The following is a 7,949-nucleotide window of genomic DNA, read 5'->3' as shown; positions in this document are numbered from 1 at the left end:
ACCATGATACACCTGCACAGACTCATTTGCATAACAACGCACGCACATACCAAACTGTTTAAAATAGAGCTACAAGGTACCCGAAAATGACATCTATTATGTTTTCAAACAACATGCATAAGAATCTTCAGTACACCACCATGCTTGGGGCTGAGCAAAGACAATTTTGAAAAAAAGAGCTGTATACAGTAGGTTCCCGCCCGAAAAAATGGCGTTACATTATTTGAATAAAACAAACTATATAAGACTCACCAGGACAATATATGAGCTTGTCCCCGGAAAGTGCACCTATTCATTGAAATATAAAATTAAATATTCAGTCTCCAGTACTAGCCCATCCATGGTTGAGGCAGAGCAATGAAACCCAGAAATGCACTTACTTATACTTATTACTATACATAGTCACCTATGATAATTATGATAATGTTAAAATTTCAACCATCCAGATGCGACTTCAACATTTTAGGTGGAGTTTTTTACTTTAAAAACTCGACTTCGTATATGCCTATGGCCTAACCCGGCGACGGAATTAGTCTAAGCTTCGAAATTGGTCTGGAAATCGATATCTTTGCAAATGTTCTGTATTTGATCTTATTTCACTCTCCATTAACCCTATGCAAAAACCATCGGAGACTATCTGTTTAAATAGACACCATAACATCCCGAATGTTCATAATTGTTTAGTACTCTTGGGTACGGTGGCTTCTTTTCAACGGATAGGCTTCTTTTCCACATGGGGTTCTTTTCAAGATTACTTTTGTAAACTAAAGAAGGGGAGTTTCTAGACTCCCGCCCGGAAAATTGTATCTTTTCATGATTAGAATTTCTAATAAAGATTAACAAAATCAAAATTTATCTTTTAAATTTAATTTTGTGGCGTGTTCACCGCGTAGGACTAACAATACCATCTTCTCCATTACACCTGCACAAACTCATTTGCATAACAACGCAGGGCTTACCAAACTGTTTAAAATAGCTACAAGGTCCCCAGAAATGACACCTATAGTATTTTGAAACATGATATATAAGAGTCTTCACTACCACACCATGATTGGGACTGAGCAAAGACAATTTTGAAAAAAATATTTATTGAAATATGAAATTAAATATTAAGTCTCCAGTTAAGCTCACCATGGTTGGGGCAGAGCTAAGAATGAAAGCTGAGTCCCCGGAAATTATGAAACGAAATATAAAAGTCTTCAGGACCAGCCATACAATGGTAATTGTTTCCCAAGTGTGAGACATGCAATGCACGCGGCCGTGACGGTAATTCAACAAAACAAAATTATGAAATACAAACAGAGCTAGCACACAAAAGCCTACTTACTAATTTTAATATTTCTATAATTTAGAAAACAATTAGATTTATTATATCACCTTTGATAATTATAATGTTAAATTTCAACTATCCAGATGCGAATTTTAGGTTGGGTTTAAAAAAAAACTCGACTTCATATGTATATGCTTCAATTTCGAAGATCTGCTTAAAACATATTTATTTATTTATTTATTTATTCTGCCATAAAGTTTTATTCACAACATATTAGTAGGCCTACAATACAATTATCTTGCATGAAACGGATATTTAAAAATACACTATAATGTGTAACGGTAGAATTACAATTCTAATGTAAAAGATTAACAAAATAAAAATTGAACAGTGTTGTGTGTTGATCGCGAATGACTAACAATACCGTCTTTCCTACAGCACATGTGTACACTCATTTGCATAACAAACGCATGGCATACCAAACTACGATGAGATAAATTAATTCTCTTCTAAAAACGTAACGGAGAGAATTAATTCCCTTTTTTTTACATTAAAATAAATTGAGGGCGCTAAACATAAAATTTAAACCATCAAAGCAGTTTGCAAGAGCCAAAAAAATAAAGATGGTAAATGTGCTCTCCCTGCCTCAGCACTAAGGCCCTGCCACAGCCTTTTGGGGTCGTTTCCACCACATCACCAGATGCATTGATGTTGTCGCCTCATGATGTGTGGTGGAAAGGGGGACGTATGATCTGTGAACCCCAAACACAGTGGCTCGCATAGCCTTAACTCTTTTCCACCGACCAGCGTGGGAATCGAACCCACGACATACGTGTTGTTAACACGACGCTCAGACGACTGAGCTAACTGATCATTTTGGTTTTAGCAAGGTTAATTGGATATTTATGACGTAATGATCAATTACGTAATACACGTATAAATAGACTATTATCAGCTTTTCAGTCATGTACTTGGTGGCGTAACGGGTAATGCTCAGTTTTGAGAGCTATCGGCTGGGGTTCAAACCTCGACGGATATATATTTTTTTTTTAATATTGTTTTTTTTAAAATAGAGATATGTGACACTGTATTGTCGAACATGTATGGTACCATACCGATAGGTATCCAAATATGCTTAATACGAAAATATATTAAAATTTAGTGACTTATTTCTATTTTATATCACTGTGCTCCACTGGCTCCAAGTTGGGTCCACTTGAGCACAGTGTATTAACATACGAAAAGATATTAAAATTCCGTGAATTATTTCTATTTTATACCACTGTGCTCGTCTGGTGCCAAATTGGGTACACTTGAGTACATTGTACATTAAAATACGATAAGATATTACAATTCAGTGACTTATTTCTATTTTATATCACTGTGTTCCCCTGGCTCCAAATAGGGTTCAAATTGAGCAATGTGTATTAAAATACGAAAAGATATTAAAATTCAGTGACTAATTATTTCTATTTTATATCACTGTGCTCCCCTGGCTCCAAATTGGGTCCACTTGTGCACAGTGTGTATTAACATACGGAAAGAAAATAAAATTCAGTGACTTATTTCTATTTTATATCACTAAACTAAAGGAGGGGAGTTTCTAGATTCCCCGCCCGGAAAATTGTATCTTTTCATGATTAGAATTTCTAATAAAGATTAACAAAATCAAAATTTAACTTTTAAATTTAATTTTGTGGCGTGTTCACCGCGTAGGACTAACAATACCATCTTCCCCATTACACCTGCACAAACTCATTTGCATAACAACGCAGGGCTTACATAACTGTTTAAAATAGCTACAAGGTCCCCAGAAATGACACCTTTAGTATTTTGAAACATGATATATAAGAGTCTTCACTATCCCACCATAATTGGGGCTGAGCAAAGACAATTTTGAAAGAAATATTTATTGAAATATGAAATTCAATATTAAGTCTCCAGTTAAGCTAACCATGGTTGGGGCAGAGCTAAGAATGAAAGCTGAGTCCCCGGAAATTATGAAACGAAATATAAAAGTCTTCAGGACCAGCCATACAATGGTAATTGTTTCCCAAGTGTGAGACATGCAATGCACGCGGCCGTGACGGTAATTCAACAAAACAAAATTATGAAATACAAACAGAGCTAGCACACAAAAGCCTACTTACTAATTTTAATATTTCTATAATTTAGAAAACAATTAGATTTATTATATCACCTTTGATAATTATAATGTTAAATTTCAACTATCCAGATGCGAATTTTAGGTTGGGTTTAAAAAAAAACTCGACTTCATATGTATATGCTTCAATTTCGAAGATCTGCTTAAAACATATTTATTTATTTATTCTGCCATAAAGTTTTATTCACAACATATTAGTAGGCCTACAATACAATTATCTTGCATGAAACGGATATTTAAAAATACACTATAATGTGTAACGGTAGAATTACAATCCTAATGTAAAAGATTAACAAAATAAAAATTGAACAGTGTTGTGTGTTGATCGCGAATGACTAACAATACCGTCTTTCCTACAGCACATGTGCACACTCATTTGCATAACAAACGCACGGCATACCAAACTACGATGAGATAAATTAATTCTCTTCTAAACACGTAACGGAGAGAATTAATTCCCTTTTTTTTACATTAAAATAAATTGAGGGCGCTAAACATAAAATTTAAACCATCAAAGCAGTTTGCAAGAGCCAAAAAAAAAAAGATGGTAAATGTGCTCTCCCTGCCTCAGCACTAAGGCCCTGCCACAGCCTTTTGGGGTCGTTTCCACCACATCACCAGATGCATTGATGTTGTCGCCTCATGATGTGTGGTGGAAAGGGGGACGTATGATCTGTGAACCCCAAACACAGTGGCTCGCATAGCCTTAACTCTATTCCACCGACCAGCGTGGGAATCGAACCCACGACATACGTGTTGTTAACACGACGCTCAGACGACTGAGCTAACTGATCATTTTGGTTTTAGCAAGATTAATTGGATATTTATGACGTAATGATCAATTACGTAATACACGTATAAATAGACTATTATCAGCTTTTCAGTCATGTACTTGGTGGCGTAACGGGTAATGCTCAGTTTTGAGTGCTATCGGCTGGGGTTCAAACCTCGACGGATATTTTTTTTTTTTTTAATATTGTTTTTTTTTAAATAGAGATATGTGACACTGTATTGTCGAAGATGTATGGTACCATACCGGTAGGTATACAAATATGCTTAATACGAAAAGATATTAAAATTTAGTGACTTATTTCTATTTTATATCACTGTGCTCCACTGGCTCCAAGTTGGGTCCACTTGAGCACAGTGTATTAACATACGAAAAGATATTAAAATTCCGTGAATTATTTCTATTTTATACCACTGTGCTCGTCTGGTGCCAAATTGGGTACACTTGAGTACATTGTACATTAAAATACGATAAGATATTACAATTCAGTGACTTATTTCTATTTTATATCACTGTGCTCCCCTGGCTCCAAATAGGGTTCAAATTGAGCAATGTGTATTATAATACGAAAAGATATTAAAATTCAGTGACTAATTATTTCTATTTTATATCACTGTGCTCCCCTGGCTCCAAATTGGGTCCACTTGTGCAGTGTGTATTAACATACGGAAAGAAAATAAAATTCAGTGACTTATTTCTATTTTATATCACTAAACTAAAAGAGGGGAGTTTCTAGACTCCCGCCGGAAAATTGTATCTTTTCATGATTAGAATTTCTAATAAAGATTAACAAAATCAAAATTTAACTTTTAAATTTAATTTTGTGGCGTGTTCACGGCGTAGGACTAACAATACCATCTTCCCCATTACACCTGCACAAACTCATTTGCATAACAACGCAGGGCTTACCAAACTGTTTAAAATAGCTACAAGGTCCCCAGAAATGACACCTTTAGTATTTTGAAACATGATATATAAGAGTCTTCACTACCCCACCATGATTGGGGCTGAGCAAAGACAATTTTGAAAAAAATATTTATTGAAATATGAAATTCAATATTAAGGACACATGTGCACACTCATTTGCATAACAAACGCACGGCATACCAAACTACGATGAGATAAATTAATTCTCTTCTAAACACGTAACGGAGAGAATTCATTCCCTTTTTTTAACATTAAAATAAATTGAGGGCGCTAAACATAAAATTTAAACCATCAAAGCAGTTTGCAAGAGCCAAAAAAAAAAAGATGGTAAATGTGCTCTCCCTGCCTCAGCACTAAGGCCCTGCCACAGCCTTTTGGGGTCGTTTCCACCACATCACCAGATGCATTGATGTTGTCGCCTCATGATGTGTGGTGGAAAGGGGGACGTATGATCTGTGAACCCCAAACACAGTGGCTCGCATAGCCTTAACTCTATTCCACCGACCAGCGTGGGAATCGAACCCACGACATACGTGTTGTTAACACGACGCTCAGACGACTGAGCTAACTGATCATTTTGGTTTTAGCAAGATTAATTGGATATTTATGACGTAATGATCAATTACGTAATACACGTATAAATAGACTATTATCAGCTTTTCAGTCATGTACTTGGTGGCGTAACGGGTAATGCTCAGTTTTGAGTGCTATCGGCTGGGGTTCAAACCTCGACGGATATTTTTTTTTTTTTTAATATTGTTTTTTTTTAAATAGAGATATGTGACACTGTATTGTCGAAGATGTATGGTACCATACCGGTAGGTATACAAATATGCTTAATACGAAAAGATATTAAAATTTAGTGACTTATTTCTATTTTATATCACTGTGCTCCACTGGCTCCAAGTTGGGTCCACTTGAGCACAGTGTATTAACATACGAAAAGATATTAAAATTCCGTGAATTATTTCTATTTTATACCACTGTGCTCGTCTGGTGCCAAATTGGGTACACTTGAGTACATTGTACATTAAAATACGATAAGATATTACAATTCAGTGACTTATTTCTATTTTATATCACTGTGCTCCCCTGGCTCCAAATAGGGTTCAAATTGAGCAATGTGTATTATAATACGAAAAGATATTAAAATTCAGTGACTAATTATTTCTATTTTATATCACTGTGCTCCCCTGGCTCCAAATTGGGTCCACTTGTGCAGTGTGTATTAACATACGGAAAGAAAATAAAATTCAGTGACTTATTTCTATTTTATATCACTAAACTAAAAGAGGGGAGTTTCTAGACTCCCGCCGGAAAATTGTATCTTTTCATGATTAGAATTTCTAATAAAGATTAACAAAATCAAAATTTAACTTTTAAATTTAATTTTGTGGCGTGTTCACGGCGTAGGACTAACAATACCATCTTCCCCATTACACCTGCACAAACTCATTTGCATAACAACGCAGGGCTTACCAAACTGTTTAAAATAGCTACAAGGTCCCCAGAAATGACACCTTTAGTATTTTGAAACATGATATATAAGAGTCTTCACTACCCCACCATGATTGGGGCTGAGCAAAGACAATTTTGAAAAAAATATTTATTGAAATATGAAATTCAATATTAAGGACACATGTGCACACTCATTTGCATAACAAACGCACGGCATACCAAACTACGATGAGATAAATTAATTCTCTTCTAAACACGTAACGGAGAGAATTCATTCCCTTTTTTTAACATTAAAATAAATTGAGGGCGCTAAACATACAATTTAAACCATCAAAGCAGTTTGCAAGAGCCAAAAAAAAAAAGATGGTAAATGTGCTCTCCCTGCCTCAGCACTAAGGCCCTGCCACAGCCTTTTGGGGTCGTTTCCACCACATCACCAGATGCATTGATGTTGTCGCCTCATGATGTGTGGTGGAAAGGGGGACGTATGATCTGTGAACCCCAAACACAGTGGCTCGCATAGCCTTAACTCTATTCCACCGACCAGCGTGGGAATCGAACCCACGACATACGTGTTGTTAACACGACGCTCAGACGACTGAGCTAACTGATCATTTTGGTTTTAGCAAGGTTAATAGGATATTTATGACGTAATGATCAATTACGTAATACACGTATAAATAGACTATTATCAGCTTTTCAGTCATGTACTTGATGGCGTAACGGGTAATGCTCAGTTTTGAGTGCTATCGGCTGGGGTTCAAACCTCGAAAAATATGATAATAATATACGATAAGATATTACAATTCAGTGACTTATTTCTATTTTATATCACTGTGCTCCCCTGGCTCCAAATAGGGTTCAAATTGAGCAATGTGTATTAAAATACGAAAAGATATTAAAATTGAAAAAAAGGTAATTTAAAGCAACAAAAATTTTTTATATGTGAATAAATATTATTTTTTGGTTACAGAAGTGAATACTCAATTTCTGTCACTTTAGTTAATTTTATTGCTAAGGTCAAGTCTGGAGGTCACTTCATCAACCTAGATATTTCAAGTGTGAAGTATCCTATTTCAAACACAAACTTTAATGGACTGTTTTGATAATAATTCAATGAATATCTGACAGTGAATTACAGTCAAAAGTCAGTATTATAGTCAAATGGCCGGGACTCATAAATACAAGAAATGCTTTGGGATTTGTAATTTTAGCATGACATGTCTTAATAGACTCTTTTCCCAGACGTTTTTTGGTTGTAGCAGCTGGAATCAATAAATTATAGTGGAGTTTCCATTTTCGCATTTCTGTCATCCTTAGATACTATAACTGCTGCCTGC

At 35.4% G+C, this 7,949-nt stretch overlaps 1 protein-coding gene across 1 annotated transcript in view; it reads right to left on the bottom strand.

Annotated features, from left to right (window-relative positions):
* Positions 1-7,949, bottom strand: part of LOC144836233 (interleukin enhancer-binding factor 2 homolog) — a 67,218-nt gene that overhangs the window by 48,345 nt on the left and 10,924 nt on the right. The window lies entirely within an intron of this gene.

This window comes from Antedon bifida, chromosome 1 (genome assembly GCF_963402885.1).
Source record: "Antedon bifida chromosome 1, ecAntBifi1.1, whole genome shotgun sequence".
In the NCBI taxonomy this organism is placed as follows: Eukaryota; Metazoa; Echinodermata; class Crinoidea; order Comatulida; family Antedonidae; genus Antedon; species Antedon bifida.
The sequence above is the reverse complement of the archived record's forward strand: the minus strand, read 5'-3'. Positions and strand labels throughout refer to the sequence as shown.